Here is a 17,799-nt window from a genome sequence, read left to right as displayed (position 1 = left end):
AAAGGTAGTTTGGGACCATATTGTAAAGAATCTGAATGGCAGGAATTCATACTTAATCCTATAGAGTCTAGGACGGGACACTCCCCTGTTGTATGCTGGAGAAATTTAGGCAGGAGATATGGAAATGCTAAGCTTTCAATGGGCCCTTTTGACATGAGCTCCAGAGTCAAAGGGCTTCACAGGCAAGTGGGTCTAAATTTTCTGCCTGGGAAAAAAAAAATGGGGGGATTAGCTGTACATTTTAGTCTTCCGTGTTCACCCTGGCCTCTCTGACTGAGGGTCACCAGTAATGGGCAGCTGAAGCAGGAAAAGCCAAAGAAACTGAGAGCTGCTGGTGGCTGGAAAGAAATTGTTCCTGGCAGTGAAATCTGCCCCTTCGATGCCTGGGATAAAGCAGTTGGGATTAGGTGGTTTGCTGGGCCCCATGGCATGGTCTGTGGCGCTGTCAGCAGTCTTTCATCAAAACATGACGGTGTAGCGCGCAGTGGTGGCTGGTTTATGTTCTGGATATGAAATGCAGGCTTACGTGTCCGTCTATTTATATGTGCACCCAGGCCTGCTGGATGACTGCCATTCCATTCAAGGGAGGTGAAATAAAACCCTCTGGTATAGCACGCTGGGACACACACCACACATTCCTGGAAGCAGCAGGCAAGAAAGGGTTTGACCTGCAACCACAAAAAAGAATCCAGTAGGGGAAACCACACAGTGGCCTAACAGACCACAAAGAGAAATCCATTCTCAGAGTGTGGAAAGCTGGTCTTGGCAAAAGCAGTAGGTGGGATTTTGAACAAACCACACGGATTCTGAAAGCAACATGAAGGGCCCTGGGGGCACCACCTGTCTCATCTGCATCAGCTTCATGGTCCAACTGCAGTCTTGTCGAAATTCTTGCATTGGGAGCCCTCGTAGTTTGCGCTGACTTCATTCCACCATGCCTTAGGCATACCCTACAACAGAGACTAAGCCAATTTCAACCCAAAGGAGAGCAGATTGCAGAAGTCAGCATGGTTGGTTGTGTGGGAAATGGCTACACGGAGTTTGAAGGCTCCCAGAGTTACCACAGGTCGGCAGCGTACCCTGACGAAACCCGCTGCTTTCGTGGACTTTCAGTTCCAACCGCCAGCCTCCCACTCCTCTCGGATTCCCCACCCTTGAGCATTTATAGACAGACCCATATTTTATTTTATTGGCTACCCCCTGCCTAATGCTTTCCCAGGTTACCAGGACTGAATGCTGCTTTTTTTTGAACTGGTGCTCATCTCACGGCACTTTTCACGTACCTCGTTTTGTCTGATTATTTACATACACAGCTTTTCCCCCACTAGTTTGTAAACTCCTGTGGGTGAGATATAATCGCCCTCTCCCCACATCACCTTAAACATCAGAGATATTCAATAAACTCTTACTGAAAATATATACAAATATATTTTGTATAGTTGGGAAGCTATAAATCATCTAAAAAAAAAAAAAGGAAACTGTTGAAGATTTGTGAGTGGGAAACCAATTAGGAGACAACTGCCATAGTTCAAGGGGCAGTTAGTGAGCGTCTGAAGTCAAGGGGGCAGAGAAGGAGACGTGAGGCCTCAATACCTGTTGCTGACTCCTTCACTGACTTTTAGAGCAAAGTGACACTTAAGCAAAGCACAAATGACCTCCAAGATGAAGATCACAGCCAAATAGTATCGCTGTTTGTCCAAACTCTGACTTGCTCTGAACGGATAATTGGGTATTAAAACCAGTACTATTCTAATAAAAAAGTAGAGAGGACTTCCCTGGCGGCGCAGTGGTTAAGAATCCGCCTGCCAGTGCAGGAGACACAGGTTTGAGCCCTGGTCCGGGAAGATCCCACATGCCGCGGAGCAACTAAGCACGTGCACCACAACTACTCAGCCTGCGCTCTAGAGCCCACGAGCCACAACTACTGAGCCCACGTGCCGAGAGCCCGTGCTCCTCAACAAGAGAAGCCACTGCAATGAGAAGCCCGCACGTCGCAACGAACAGCAGCCCCCACTCGCCACAACTAGAGAAAGCCCACACGCAGCAACAAAGACCCAATGCAGCCAAAAATAATAAATAAAATTATAAAAAAAAAATAAAAGTAGAGGGACAGTCAGGTTTGGGGAGGTGACCACCAACCTTGAGGAAAAGAAGCAGATGTGAGGATTCTTCCCTCCAGCCTCCCTCACCTCCATCCCCTCCTTTCCATCCCCACAGTCATCCTTTCCCCAGCCAGTCTTCACATCCCCTTCTCTCCCCTGCCCCTTGAGCTAAATGCTCACTAACTGTCCCTTGAACTGCGGCAGCTGTCTTCTAATCAGTCTTCCACTCAAATATCTTCGACAGTTTCCAGTTTTTTTTCTAGGTAATTTATAGTTTCCCAAACATGTCCCACACATTTCCACCCCCAGATCTTTGCTCAAGCCTTTGCAGGGCCTCTGGCCTATTTCCCCCCATATCTGCCTATTCACATTTTATTTATTCTTCAAGATTCAGTCTAACCACATCATCCTTGAGTCTTCCCTGAAATTTCCTCCTGGAAGCAATTTCTCTTTTTCTGAACTCCCGTAGCACTTGGCACCTTTCTTACTGTATTCAGCACACTCTGTATTCCAGTTTTCCATGTACATCTTTGCTCTCCAATTAAAATGGAAATTCCTGGGGACACAAACTTTTATCTTATCTCCCATAGTACCATGCATTGTTAATTTCATATAATATGTCCTCCATGAATACTTGCTGAGTGAAGGAATGTATGAATGAATGAGCATATAAAGCAATATAAATAACTGAATGAATGGGATGGACTGTCAGTATTTCCCAGACTTAGGGAAAAGGAAAGTCACTCCAGATACTTATCAGGTTGAACCTCTTACCTTTACCTAGGTTAATTATTATTAGCCTCATTTTACAGACAAAGTAACCGAGGCCAATGTAGACCAAATGCTTATGGAAATCATATTGCCCAACGCAAGGCTCTTTATTCTAGGCCATTCTGCTCAATATTAGCCTCTATTTTTTAATCTCTGGCATGTACGTCATGGGATTATCTTCAAGACCGGAAAAGATACCCTAATTCTTTTTATTCCCTTCTCATTAACCCCTTTTTTTAGTCCCATGCCTTCACAGAGGGTACAGATGAGCACTTATAATAGGAAGATGTCCTACTCTATATAAACAAGGCAGACAGGGTCTAAATACCTCCAAAAAGCAAAAGTCTTTCAAGATCAAAAGTAATTCCCAAAGAATTCCCTGGCAGTCCAATGGTTAGGACTCAGCACTTTTACTGCCGTGACCTGAGTTCAATCCCTGGTCGAGGAATGGAGATCCCGCAAGCCAAGCAGCTCAGCCAAAAAGAAAAAAAAATAATAATAATAATTCCCAGATTACAGTCTATGGATATGGTGAGGAGGGAATTTTATCAGAAGAAGCGGCCTAATTGTGCAGAATGTGAGAAATCAGCCAATCACAGACGCCTCCATCAGCAGGCAGGGCCAGGAAAACAGCTGTCTGCAAGTATTCTGTCTCTCCTGGCCACAACGCCACCAGGACCTCCTTGGTAGATGGTTCCCTGGACTTGGTTCAGAGCCCACGAATGGAAACTCTCAGGGCAAGCTTATTCTTCTTGCTGCTGGCAAACTGCCCCAGAAGCATTCCAACCCCCTGGGCACCACCGGGAAGCAGGCATCAAATCACAAGAGCAGGGGCTTCCCTGGTGGCGCAGTGGTTGAGAATCTGCCTGCCAATGCCGGGCACATGGGTTCGAGCCCTGGTCTGGGAGGATCCCACATGCCGCAGAGCGGCTGGGCCCGTGAGCCACAACTACTGAGCCTGCGCGTCTGGAGCCCGTGCTCCGCAATGGGAGAGGCCGCGGCAGTGAGAGGCCCGCGCACCGCGATGAAGAGAGGCCCGCGCACCGCGATGAAGAGTCGCCCCCGCTTGCCAGAACTGGAGAAAGCCCTCACACGGAAACGAAGACCCAGCACAGCCAAAAATAAATAAATAAATAAATTTAAAAAAAAAATCACAAGAGCAGAGCACCAGCTACCAGGGACAGGGTGCACCTGGCTTGGTAGAGGCCCCAGGCCCCAAGAAGTTAGAAGATCACTAAACAGGCTAATTCTGCTACAGCAAGAAGAGTTAAGCCTGCTCCTGAGAAATCTCTGGCAAACGTTCTCACGGTATGATTTGTGAACAGCAGTTCCCGATAAAAGCTCAGAAAGAAGATAGTAGTTATTAACACCCTTTGGGCTGAGGCCTGCACCTCTTTTGACAGTCTTTCTGCATGTTAGACAAAGGGGTGCGGAAAATCAGAAAGATTTACAGGCAGTTGGGGGTGAGTGCTGCAGCCTGGAATCAGAAGGCAGTTCTCACCTGGCCCTTCTAAGAGATAAAAAGCTAAATGGTTCCGTGCGTCTATGTCCCCAGCCGTAAGATGGGTTTTCCTGGACTGGGACTGTTGTGCTTGTATGGAAGATGCCAGATCTACGCTCCGAGCGTCAGCCAAATGTCCTCAAGCCACATCAGCCTGGAGTGGCAACCGTGATGGTCACTTCAGGCTCAGTTCTCAGCGGTAACAAGAACCTTCCTCGTGGGCTGCTTCCTCCCGGCAGCTCAGTCCCCGGACGCCGTGCCCTTCCTCTGGCTGCGGCGACGCCACTGGAGCCCCGGTCTGGGCTGTGGGCCGTGCTGACCTTACAAACCCTGGTGTGGCATTCTAGTGCTCGGCTCCGGCACTCCCCTCCCCAGAGGGCCCAACTGCTCCTCTCCGGTTTCATTCCACTCTCTTCTTGGGCTCCCACATCACACAGACCTTGAGGGAAGTACCTGACTGGTTTCTGCAGTTCACTAAGCTTCCTTGAAGGGCTGGGGTAAAAGACCATTCGAAAGGCGTCTCACCACGTTACGCTCTTTTTTTTTGGCCGAGTCCCCTGCATCGGAAGCACGGACTTGACCACTGGATGGCCGGGGGCGTCCCAGTACACTCTTCTAAAGTGTCCTTATCTTAACGTTGAGGACATTTTAAAACATAATCATTGTGCCTTCATCACACTTATCAAAAATAACAATAATTCCTTAAAGTCCTCTCCTACCAATCCCTATGCATATTTCCTTGATTTTCCCAGTCTTTTTTATTGTGGATTTGTTTCCATCAGGATCCAAACAAGGGCCTCACGATGCATTTGGTTATCTCTTCTGAGTCTGTTTTTGTCCGATAATAACTCACCCTCCCTTTTTCTCTAATGCCATTTTTGTTGGAGCATAATGCATTATTAGTTGGAAAAACTGGGTCATTTTTCCTACAGAATGTCCCACCTTTTGGATTTAGCCAATTGTATCCTTGTCATTTAAGTAGTTCTTCCATCCCCCATATTTCCTATAAATTAACAGCAGTTCTAATGACTTGATTAAAATCAGGATCAGTTTTTTAGGCAAGAAACATTGTAAGAGATACTTCCTGTTGCATCACCACATATAATGTTTGTGTTGTCCCACTTTTAGGGAGGCTAAGATTGATCACAGGGTGTAGGTGGTGTCAGCCTGACCCTTCCATCAGAATGCTCCCCACTGACATTTCAGCTAATAGTTTTAGCCTCATTAATGGAAGTTGCCTAGATCAATTATCTCTTTAGAGGTGGAAAATGGTGCGTTTTAAAAAATTCTATCATTCCTTCTGCATTTATTGGTTGGAATTCTATTATAGGACCTACTTGTATCAAAGATTTAGTTACCCCATAATATAAGGCATAGGAAAGATAAAATACTTTCTCATTATTTATTCATTTTCAGAATAAAAAAATATTACCCTAGCAACTTCCAATGGCAAGCCTATTAAGTTGTTTGTGATTTTTTTGGTTTCATTATGAACTCATGGTTTTTATGTATTTGACGGGTTTTAATCCATTGAAGTTATTATTCTTTTTGATGCAGAAATTGCCCTATTTTGGCCAATAAGGTCCCCTTTAAAGTGGTTCCTGTGTTGTTTTGACATGACCTCTAATAGTCTGGGAGAGTTTCCTTGCAAAACAAGTGGTCCACGGCTCATCATGTAGATTTCTTGTCCCAGACCTGGAATCAGCCATTTCACCATGGGAAACGGTATTTAGAGACCCATGCCAGGATTTTTTTTTAATTAAGCATTGCAAACATAATTGAGAGTTTCTGTGCGGACATCTCTTGGATCTCATTGCCCTTTTTTTTTTCCATTGGAGGTAAATACTACCATGAATGTGTTATTTATCCTTCTTGTTCAAGTTTTTATTCTTTTACTACATATTTTGTATACATACATACTGAACGGCATTGTCTTGCAGGTATTTAAATCTTATAAGATGGTATTACACTGTGTGTATCTTATTTCAACCAGTGTTTTCCACACAATACTATATTTTTTATATTTACCCATATTGGTAGATATATTGCCGGTTCATATTAGCTGCTGCATGTTATTTCCTGGTATAAATATAACACAGTTTTTTTTCCTGTTGATGAATTCTTTGGTTTTCAAATTTTGCTATTACAAACAATACTGCAATGAATATTCTCCATCACACCTCACTGTGCATAGCATGAGAATTTCTCTAGGGTATATTTCTAGATGTGAAACTGCTCAGTCTTCGGGTATGAGCACTTTCAGATTTACTAGATACTGCTAATTGCTCTCCGAAATGTTTGTGCAAATTGATACTTCCACCAGCAGTGTACAAAAGTTCCCACTTTCTTCCTACAATCTCACTCAAACTTGGTATTATCAGACTTTTTAATTTGTGAAGTGATTTTTCCTTGGCATCTTAATTTTCACTTCTGTGACTGCTAGTGAGGTGTGTTGGCTCCTCACGTGGTTGTCTCTATTGCGTGTGAGAGCATAGTGGTTAAGACCATGGGAACTGAAGCCAGACTCCTAGGCTCAAGCTCAGCTCCATCACTTAACTATCAGTGATGTTAGGCGCACTATTCAGCCCTTTCTGTGCTCGTTTCTTCATCTGTAAAGTGGGGGTGGTAAACACCTGTCTCACAGGGGCATAGTAAGGATTAAATGAGTTAATATATCCCGAGTGCTTAGGACAGTGTCCAGCCATCACCATCATCATCATCATCATCGTTATTGGCTTGCCGGGGTTCTTTCTATATTCTGGATACTATTTTCTTTGTCAGATTTTGCATTATAAATATCTTTTCCCAAATGTCTGCAATTCGTCTTTTTACTTTGTTCTTGGTATCTTTTGTTTTTGCAGAAAGTTTTTTGTTAATATGATGTAATAAAATTTTGTCCTTAGTTTTTCTTATACAGTTCAAGGTTTTGGTGTAAAGCCTAAGAAATCTTTCTATACACAAGGTCATAAAGACCTGTATTTTCTTATAAAAGTTTAAAGTATTTTTCGTTTTTTGTTTTTTTTTTTTACTTGTAGGGTTTTAACCCACCTGTGATGTAAGAGAGGGATCCAACTTTGTGTTTTTCCACACACATAATCAATTTTCCAAGCACCATTTATTGAACGGTCTTTGTTTTCCCATTTATTTATAATTCTACATTTATTACATATTGTGTCCACATATGTGTGAGTGTGTTTCTGGGCTTCCTATCCTGTTCCATTGATTCATTTTCCAATTCTTGCACCATTCCACTATGTCCGAATTTCTAAGACTTTTATTTTAAAATAAGCCTTCATATTTCATAGAACAAGTCCCACCTCTTTTTTTTTTTTTAACATCTTTATGGAGTATAATTGCTTTACAATGGTGTGTTAGTTTCTGCTGTATAACAAAGTGAATCAGCTATACGTATACATATATCCGCATATCTCCTCCCTCTTGTGTCTCCATCCCACCCTCCCTATCCCACCTCTCTAGGTGGTTACAAAGCACCGAGCTGATCTCCCTGTGCTATGCGGCTGCTTCCCACTAGCTATCTATTTTACATTTGGTAGTGTGTATATGTCCACGCCACTCTCTCACTTCCACCTCTTCTTTTTTGAAATGGAATCTCAGTTCTTGGCCCCTTGCTCCTCCACAGAGTCTCCCGAAGCCTGAAGGACAGTGTAGACTGTGTCTAACATCTGAGAAATCTGGCTGGTAGCTGCTCTGACGGCGGAGCAAAGGCAGGCATGAGGGGGATCCCACATCCCCAGAATTTATCTGAGTGAAGTGTGGAGGTATTTCCCCTGAGCCAGGTGTGGGCCATAGGAAAGACTTGTCTTTGTGGGATCATCTTAGATCCATGTAAGAGGGCCAGCTTCTATAAAGAATTAGAGCTGATGGTAAGCTAAGTAACCCGGTGGAAAAGATGCACTCTCCCATATGAATGAAATTGGAGATGAGAGATTCCCAGAAACAGAAGGTGTCCAAGAACGTCCACAGAAGACCTCCATGATAGAAGAAGTCAGCTTTAAACCTCCGCCCAGTCCAGCGTGGTCTGATAACCAGCTCGTAACAGGGCTGGGCCAGTAGGACCTTTCCTTTTGCTCCCCTCTCTTTCCCTGCTTCAATTCTAGAGGAGCCAGAGACCACCTAATGAGTGCAAGGGGAGGAGGAGAAAATCTAGTCGAGGAAACAGATGGCACACATACCGTGCTGTCTATTCCCATTGCAAGCTTTCCACCTGTTGCAGACTCAGGCTGGGGATGAAGATAAGCTTCAACTTTGTGATGCTGGAAGTTTTGACTGTTACCTGGGACTATATATCTTAATTCATAAACTGAGACCATTTCTCATGATCAAAGGACTTTTTAGTTGGAGTGGCCAAAAAAGTGAATGAGTTTTCGTTTATTCAGTGGCAAGAAAGAATTGGTCCACAATTCAGCTTACAAGGACAAGAGCAGGAGGCAAATAGTGATACTGCACAACTGTATTCCATGGATCCGACTCATTTGAAGTACTTATTATCTCTATTACGTTGCTGAATTAAATTTGCTAACATTTTACTTAGGAATCTTGCATCTACATTCTTAAGTGTGGTTAATAGATAATTATCTTGTCCTTGTCAGCTTTGGTATCGAAGTTATACTAACTTCATAAAAAGATATGGGGAGCTGTCCCCCTTTTCTATCATCTGAAACAGGTATAATATAAGGATTGTATGTTTGTTGATGACTTTGTAAAACTTGTCTCCAAAACCATCTGGGCCTGACTTTGGGGTGACTTTGGGGTACAGGAGACTGGGTAATATAACCTATAATTCCACTTAGGTACAATAAGGTCTCAATCGCTGGGAAGCAAACAAAGGTGGGGGGCCATTCTCCCTCTGCATTGTGGAACCCTCACCCTCCTCTTAGGCCCCCTCAGGTAGCATGGATAGCCCAGGGCTCATGATGGAGGGAGAATGCCAGTGCCAATTTGGATATCAGGTTTTAGTAAAGCTGGATTTTTTTTTCTTTTTAGATAAAAATTAAATAGAAATTGAAGAAAAAGGAAAAATATTGCCTCCCATACACCAGTGGAACCTCTTATGCACCCCATCTTTGGAGACCACCGCACTAGAGAGTGGACTGAACATGACCAGCAGCTAAAGCAGTCCGCGCAGAGCCTCTGCGGGGAAAGGGAGAGGCAGGAAGAGGGGCTGGTGGTGTCAGCAGCCACGTGCAGGTTTTACCTGTGAGTCTGATCACAAGAGTCCCTGAGCACACTTGTTAACAAAAGAGACTCCCAGACTTTAGCCCAGACTTACCAAATCAGAATCTCAGAGTGGGACGGGGGTGGGTGCCTGGAACCTGTATTTTCATTTTAATAACCACTCCAGAAGTCTTGTAAATGGGCAAGTTTGGGAAACACACAAAAGGAGAATAAGCATGGGCTTTGGAGTTAGGCCAGAGCTCCATAATCACTCACCCTTTAATAGTTGTGGGCTTACAGTGTGCCATTTAATCTCCCTGTGCCTCCATGCCCTTATTAAGAAAAGGGGGTTAGTCGTACCTCCCTGGTAGGGTAGCCATAAGGATCAAATGAGAGGATTCATGTAAAACACTCTGTACAATGTCCAGCACTTGGTAAATGGTCATCTTTTTTATGGACAGGCTTCTGGTGGAAGATGTGAGGCTTAAATTTCCAACCTGCAAAACATTCCTCCGTGAGGCTGAGATGAAGGGACAGCGCCTCAGTTCTTGCCCATTCAGCACTCAGTCCCACTTTCCTGGAGGCAGCAACTGTTTTTCTTAGAGAGTCACCACCACCTTCCAGTGCCGTTCAGGTTGATGGATCTGACCCTGCCCTTCACCTCCAGGGCTGAGTGTGATCAAGGCCTGGCCAATCAGCATACTCCTTTCCCCCTGGCCGCCATGACTGGTTCTGAATAAGGAGTATGACCCAAGTTGGTCCAATGAAATTCCACCTTGGGACTTTTCACTAGAGCTGTGAGCCTGGAGCTGAGCTGCCAGCTTCCCTCTTGCCAGAGGAAGAGAGGGCCCACCTGAGAACGCAGCAACAGAGGAGAGAAAGGCTGAGATATGGGGAACATGGGACCAGAGCTCAAAGGAACTTTGAGCCCTGGAATCGAGACGTGCTGAAGCAATTCCATCCTGAGAATTTTCAGTTATGTGAGCCAACAACTTTTTTTTACTTAAGACAGTTTGAGTTAAATTTTCTGTTACTTGCATTCAAAAGGGTTCTGACAATGAGTTTTAAGGCACTTCTATTTTAGTCTTCAACTTACTGTATAATCATGTAAGCCCCTTTCTTGTCTGATACATTTCCTAACTTTATTAGGAAGAAGCAATCCCATGGCCTTAGCATTTAGACTTGATGGATAATGGAAATTGCTAAGGCATGATCACTCCCTGGGGATTAGACAACTCAAATCCTTTCCATCTAAATAGATTCTTTTCTCTCAGGGTGAGAAGGAGCTGATATTTAGATAGGTCTCTGTTTTTGTTCTCCAAACTCTGAGAAAGGTTGCCGTTAAAGGGCAACACAACAATTAAAAGCTGTTGGATACGAGAATGACACGCTTGGTTGGTATGCAATACTGTGCAGCTGAGATGATTATTCTCAATTAATGGGCAAACATTACACAATTGTCTCTTTCAAGTCCAGAGTGCTAATATATAATACACAATCAGAGGGCATTGTACATCGGAATATAACTCATTAGCCAGGGCCAATTCTTTACCCCTTAGAAATAAAATAGTCTGTTGTTTATGAAAGCCACAATTTGGAGTCTTTTAAATTTGCGGCTATAGACCAGGTGAAGGACTTCTATTTGGAAAGAATCCAAATGGAATTGGGAACCGAAATTCCTATTGGGAACTCATTATTAAGGCAAAATCAGTGTTAGTAGAATGGGGGTGGGAGGGAGACGGGCTTTGATCTCCTGTGCCTCCCACCAGGAACCCCACTCAAGGACTCTTGGCCAGTCTGGCTGAGGCAGCATCTGCCCTGCTGAGGGACATCCCAGAATGGACACGTCCCTGTGTGACTGCCCAGGGAACGCCAAATAGATTGGGTCATTTTTTTTTTTTTTTTTTTTTTTAGATTGGGTCATTTTATTCAAACCTGGGGGATTTGGCTGCCGAGGCACATGCCCTGTGGACGAATTCACTTTTGCTTTAGTCCACATGGCTGCCGAAGTCTGCAGCTCAGAGAGCAAGGGAAAGAGGTGAGGAGAAGGCAGGGCGGGAGATCAGAGAAATCTGTGGAAGAGGATTGAATTACTGTCGGATCACAGGGTGTGGGAGACTCTGGGACAGATTGATGGGAGAGCCTACCCGGCTGGCAGGGACCTGAGAACTGTCACAGATGGCTGCGCTGAGCCAGCTGCCTTGCTTGTGCAGGCGGAGCACAAGCTAAATGGGAGCAGGGCATCTTAACAGTTACCACAACACCCAGCGGTATATCAGCCCGCCTAACTGGAAAACAAAGCAGGCCTTTGGACTCCAAATCCCCCAGGCCAAAGCCATATCTACAATGTTACCCAGTGTCTTGCTTCACAGGGCATGTCTCTTATCAGTCTTTCAACAAACACCTATTAGAAGCTTCTAAATGTCAGGGCTGGCTGTGCTAGGTGCTGGGGATGTGAAGGAAATATGCACAGTACTCCCCTCTAAGGGTCTCACCACCTAGTAAACAATTATAAAAAAGGGAAAAAATGCAGTAGGAGCTGGGGTAAAGGAGAGCACAAGTACTACAGGCACCCAGGAAACAGGCACCAGCTTATGTTAAGTTGTTATGTAAAGCTAAAGAATTTGTATCTCCAAACATGCATGAACCACTCTTCAAATTCCACCCAACAGTTGTCTCTCATCCAATCCAGGCTCATACCTATGACCTCAGCATGGTAAAAATATCTCCCATGGCCCTTAAGGTCTAGTAATAATTTAATGTTTTGTTTTTCTCTGTATGTTCTCTGATGTGCTTTCATATCTCGGATGTCTTTCTTTTTGAGGGTGTTATTTACTCTGGTTGGTAGGATATGATATTAAAAAGGTCAAGGCTTTAATTTTGTGGAACATGTAGCTTCATTTGGAAAGAGAATTAAGCCCCCACGATCAGAGGTTTACCCCTCAATCTAAGCCAGAGGCTTAGCAAATGTGAACTGTGTCCTTGCTTACTGGGGCCAGAGCAAGAGACAAAAAGAGGTTCGCTCCATCCAAACCCATCGTCGTTACCGGATATTATGCCATTGACAGGACACGGCCATTAGGTGGTTTGGCAGCGTTACTGTGCTCATAAATAATGGTAAATATGAGCGTGTGTGTGTGTGTGTGTGTGTGTGTGTGTGTGTGGGCATGTGCATGTGCACATGTAATGTTTTGCAATCTCCTTGAGGGCAGCGATAATGGTAATTATTATGAGCGGACAAGCGTAACCCCAGATACTGACAAGGCACACTCCCTCATATCTCTCGTGTCTGTGCTCAGCATCACCTCCTCAGAAAGCCCTTCCCTGATCACCACTAGAATGTACATTCACTGGGATTTTTGTCTATTTTGTTCACTGTCCACAAAATTAAAGACCTGAACTTTTAAAATGTCATCTTCCACTGAGTACCTTAAACAACATAGTCAAGAAGAAAGATGTCCTATATATAGGATGAATAAACAACAAGGTCCTACTGTATAGCACAGGGAACTATATTCAATATCCTGTAACAAACCATAATGGAAAAGAACATGAAAAAGAATATATATAACTGCATCAATTTGCTGTACAGCAGAAACTACCACAGCATTGTAAATCAACTATACTTCAATAAAATAAGTTTAAAAAAAAAAGAAAAGAAAGATGACCAAGATGTGAAAACAGAGAATCTACACGGAGAAGAACACAAACATTAAATTGTTGCTAGACCTGAACGGCCTGGGGATAGTTTGACCCTGTTGAGGTCATGGATATGAGACTAAAGGGAGAAGAGAAAACCGTTGGACGGACATAATGGAAGACGTGGCATCTGAAGAGTGGTTTATGTGGCTGAGGACAATAACGAACTCTTCAGCTTCACATCACAACTTACATGAAATGGTGCTACCTTCTGGGTGCAGCTCCTAGAACAGTGCCTGCCACATGATAGGCACTCAGTAACTTCTTATTGAATGTCAAGTGCTCTTCAATGAAGTTTTTATTTGTTTCCTGTCATTTAATTTTGTAAAAGGGTAGTATGTTGACATAGTTCAACATTCATTTTAGTGTAAAAAGGCAACACAAGGCCTTGTTCTTACCATATTCTCTGCCTGACTGGTTCCCACCCAGCAACCACGTCCTGTAACCATTTTTATTACTTTCCTTCCAGACTTTGTTTATGCAAATCAAATACAACTATATTTTTATTTTATTATGCAAAAGATAACATACTATCTACTCTGATATTAACCTTGCTTTTTTTCATTCAATAATATAAGTTGATGAATGGGTAATGTGGTATATTTATACAATAGAATATTATTCTACCATAAAAAAGAAGGAAATTCTGCCATTTGTGATAACATGGCTGGACCTTGAGGGCATCGTGCTAAGTGAAATGAGTCAGACAGGAAAGACAAATACTGCATGATCTCCTTTATATGGGAAATCTAAAAAAAAAAATCATACTCATAGAAGTAGAGAAGAGGTTGGTGGTTGCTAGAGGCTGGGGGCGGGGTGGAGAAACTGGGGTGAAGGCAGTCCAAAGGTACAAACTTCTAGTTCTAAGATAAGTAAGTTCTAGAGATAGAACATACAGCATGGTGACTATAGTTAACAATACTGTATTGTACATTGGAAAGTTGCTAAGAGAGTAGATTTTAAAAGTTCCCATCACGAGAAAAAATAATTGTAACTATGTGAGGTGATGGATGTTAACTAAATCTATTGTGGTGATCATTTTGCAATACACACGTACATCAAATCATTATGTTGTACATCTTAAACTAATACAATGTTATGTCAGTTGTTTCTCAATAAAATGGAAGGGAAAGATATAATTTGGAGATTCTTCAAGTTCAATTTGGTGTCTTCAATTTTTTTTTTTTTTTTTTTTACAGTTCCAGACAATTCTACCGTTTAAATGTTCCACAGTTTATTAAACCAGCCCATGTGGATGGACACTTGTGTTGTTTCCAATCTTTTGCTATTAAAAAACAAAAGCACTCTATACTATATAATAGTATAAATTCCCAGAGATAGGATTGCTAGGTCAAATAGTTTATGTCTTGGTAATTTTATATACATATTGCCAAATTGCCTTCCAAAGGGGTTATGTAAATTTAAGTCCTCACCAGCAATGTAAAAAAAAATGTCTGTCTTCCCACCACCTTGCCAACAGTTTTATCAAACTTAGAGTTTTGCTAATCTAGTAAGTAAAAAATAATACCTCAGTATGGTTTTTATTTGCATTTCTCTTGTGACACAGAGCACCTCTTTATTTCTATGAATGGATGGATACTTCATACCTTTCTTATGTTTCTGTTAGGTTAATCGTCTTTGTATACTTGGCTTATGAGAAGCACATTACATATACGGAGATTAGCCCTTTCTCTGTAATGTGAGTTTCAAAATTTTTTTCCAGTGGTGTGTTGGTCAGTGTTTAGTAATGGTCTCTGGGGAAAATAAATCCTGGTTTATAGCATTTGCCAAGTTCCATGATGTAAATATTCCCACTACAGCCAATTTCAAGCTACCAACATGACATCACTAAATGTGGAGTTGGGGAGAAACGTGCAACACCAGGCCATTATGTAATATCTCCATGATACAGACACAACAGATGTAAATCACTCCAAGAGCATGGATGATAGCAAAATGTAGTTAAACAATTAGAGTGATGAGTCTTTGAGCATATATTACCTTTGTATCATTCTTTATTTAATTATAAGTTTATATAACTTAATTTTAAATAATGGCTGTGGTTGACAACCAGCTTGCAAAATTTCTAAAATTTAATAATCAGCTCCTGTGAGCCAGTGCAGGCCATCTCCAACACCCCACTGCCTTTTATTCTATTTGTTTTCTGCCTTTTGACTTTTTTTTTCAAATGATGTTTTTCATCATGCAAAGGTTTCATTTTGATGTAGTTTTATTTATCAGTCATACTATTTATGAGTTCAGAATATTAAGTAACGGCTAGGAAGACCTTCCTCATTCCAAGATTATAAAAGAGTTTTACCACGTTTTCTTCTGACACTTTTATGGTTTCACTTTTACGTTTAAATCTTTAATCCATTTATAGTATATGCTAGTGTATGGTGGGAGGTGCGGCTCCGACTTGCAGTTTTTCCATCCAGTTATCTCACAACAGCTGTTGAATTGTCCATCTTTTCCCACTGATTTGTAAAGCCATCGTTATATGATGCAGCTTTCTTGATTTTAATGAACATGGTATTTATCATTATTTGCATGACGTTTTAATTATGATTATAGTTTATAAACAGCTTCCCTGTGTCTGCTCATTTGATTCTTTAACCTATAGTGGTAGGTTTGGTAGATTATAATAGCCACCATATTTTCATGCCCAGCATACTTTCCCATCCTCTGTCTCTTGAATCCTTTAGGGAACTCCCCCTTCATGCAATGTGATCCTGGAGAGACAGTCAATTATGGTACACTGGCCAAATACTGTGTTATATATGCGATCTAGGCTGGCCAATCGAAAAATCCCAACACACGGTAATAGGCTAGGGTTTGGACATCTGACCTGAGCAAGGCAATATAATCTTCCCTGGGAATGATATTTGAAAAAGATTTTCTGTTGGAATTGTTAAGCTGGGAGATAAGTTCTTTAGATCTTCTTAACTGACACATAAATTAAAACTATCTGAGAAAAAACCAAACAAAAACAAGCAGAGCTAAGAAATGGAGAGCCAAAAAGTTTTAAAGGCATCATTTGGGTCTTTGGATCCAGCCTTGCCCAAAAGCCCTTGGACAACCAGGAATAAAAGCCTACAAATTCCTTTTTTTATTTTCAACTTATGTTAATGCGTTCAATATGGCTTCTTATAATTTGCAGTCAAAAGCGTTCTAACCCTCTTCAATTGATATTACTGTTCCCACATTACAGAGGAAGAAACAGAGGCTGGTAGAGGTTAAATTCAATCAGTGTTAATGTGCTTCCCACTCTTTGCTCTTACCTTCTGGGACCCGTCCTTCCAGCACTGGCAGCTCCTCACTTCGTATACTGTATCCCAAAGGTTTTCCGGTGATGACTGGGAAGAAAGGCCATATTAATGTATGGAGGCTGCTTACTATCTTCTAAAACAGGTAAGATTCTAAATTAGATCTGTTCTATTCCTCCTCATCAGCCTTTCTTTTCCTGTGGCAAGGTGAAAATCTCCCTGACCTGACTTCTCAATACGATCAAGGTTTTGGCTTTATCCTTGGTATCTTGGGCTGGAAAGGTGTAAAAGTTCATTATCCAATGATGTCACATTCAAATCAGCCTCATAGCGTCTTTTCATATTGCTAGGAGAGATTTGATTTTCTAAAGTCCCTTTATAATTGGGAATTTCTTTATACTATCTAGAGTAGAGTATACCTTAAAAACATTCTGAGTTAGAACCAGGTCCTCTAAAAATTCTCTTTCCTATGGAACAGCTAATACTTAGAGCTTCACAATTAGAAATGTTTTCTTTTAGCTTGAAATACAGACTTCTGTTAAAATGCAAACAGCCCCTGGACAGGTTTACACTCGAGTCTTATTGGCTATGTGCACTTTAATGTGAATTCATTTAGCAGATTGGAACATATTTTCACTGAGGTAGTAGGAGGCAAAGGAGGACAAGTAGTCAGAGAAGAAAAAGGAGAGGAGAGGCAGAGGATACTAATGATAGGAGAAAGAGTGAAGAAATGGAGAGTTGAAGACAATTACTAAAGGTTTTCCTCCCAAGTCACTTCTGAGATACAGCTGTGAACCACAGTCAGGGTTAGGACAAGCTGATATGACAGCTACCATTAGGAATGAATTGAATTAGATTCTCTGAGCTCTGAGGGGAGGATCTAATTCAGCACCAGAACCAGCCATATCATTATCTTCACATTTTCTTCTACTTGGTCATTTTTGGCATTGCTCAAGACCCTTCAAGAGCTGGAATTAATATGCATCCAGAAATCAGACCCAACCATTTGTAGCACGTAACTGCAGCTGTCCCACACTGTCAGCAAGCGCCAACTCCCTGAGCAATTTACTATCTGGACAGAAGTTCATTTCATAAGCTTATCTGTTCTCAACTGTCATCCAATAACCTAGTGGATTCCTCATCTATAAAATTTCAACTCTCCAAGCAAGTTCCTATTCCAAGCCTCCTTACAATGGCTCAGAGTGTCTTTGCTCCACCATTTTTTAGTAACTACACACACCTTCACTTAGGTTACATGCCAAGTGCTCTGATGCTCTTTGGTGAA

At 42.2% G+C, this 17,799-nt stretch overlaps 1 protein-coding gene across 2 annotated transcripts in view; it reads right to left on the bottom strand.

The window, feature by feature from the left end:
* The window catches only part of ADAMTS15 (ADAM metallopeptidase with thrombospondin type 1 motif 15), a 130,116-nt gene that overhangs the window by 77,965 nt on the left and 34,352 nt on the right, over positions 1–17,799 (bottom strand). For both annotated transcript variants that reach the window (XM_082343083.1, XM_082343084.1), the window contains exon 4: positions 16,530–16,604. The gene's annotated coding sequence lies outside the window, so the exon portion shown is untranslated. The remainder of the gene's footprint in view (positions 1–16,529; positions 16,605–17,799) is intronic.

The sequence above is a fragment of the Balaenoptera borealis genome (genome assembly GCF_965194805.1).
Source record: "Balaenoptera borealis genome assembly, chromosome: 11".
Classification (NCBI taxonomy): domain Eukaryota; kingdom Metazoa; phylum Chordata; class Mammalia; order Artiodactyla; family Balaenopteridae; genus Balaenoptera; species Balaenoptera borealis.
This window is presented reverse-complemented; position numbering and strand designations above follow the sequence as displayed.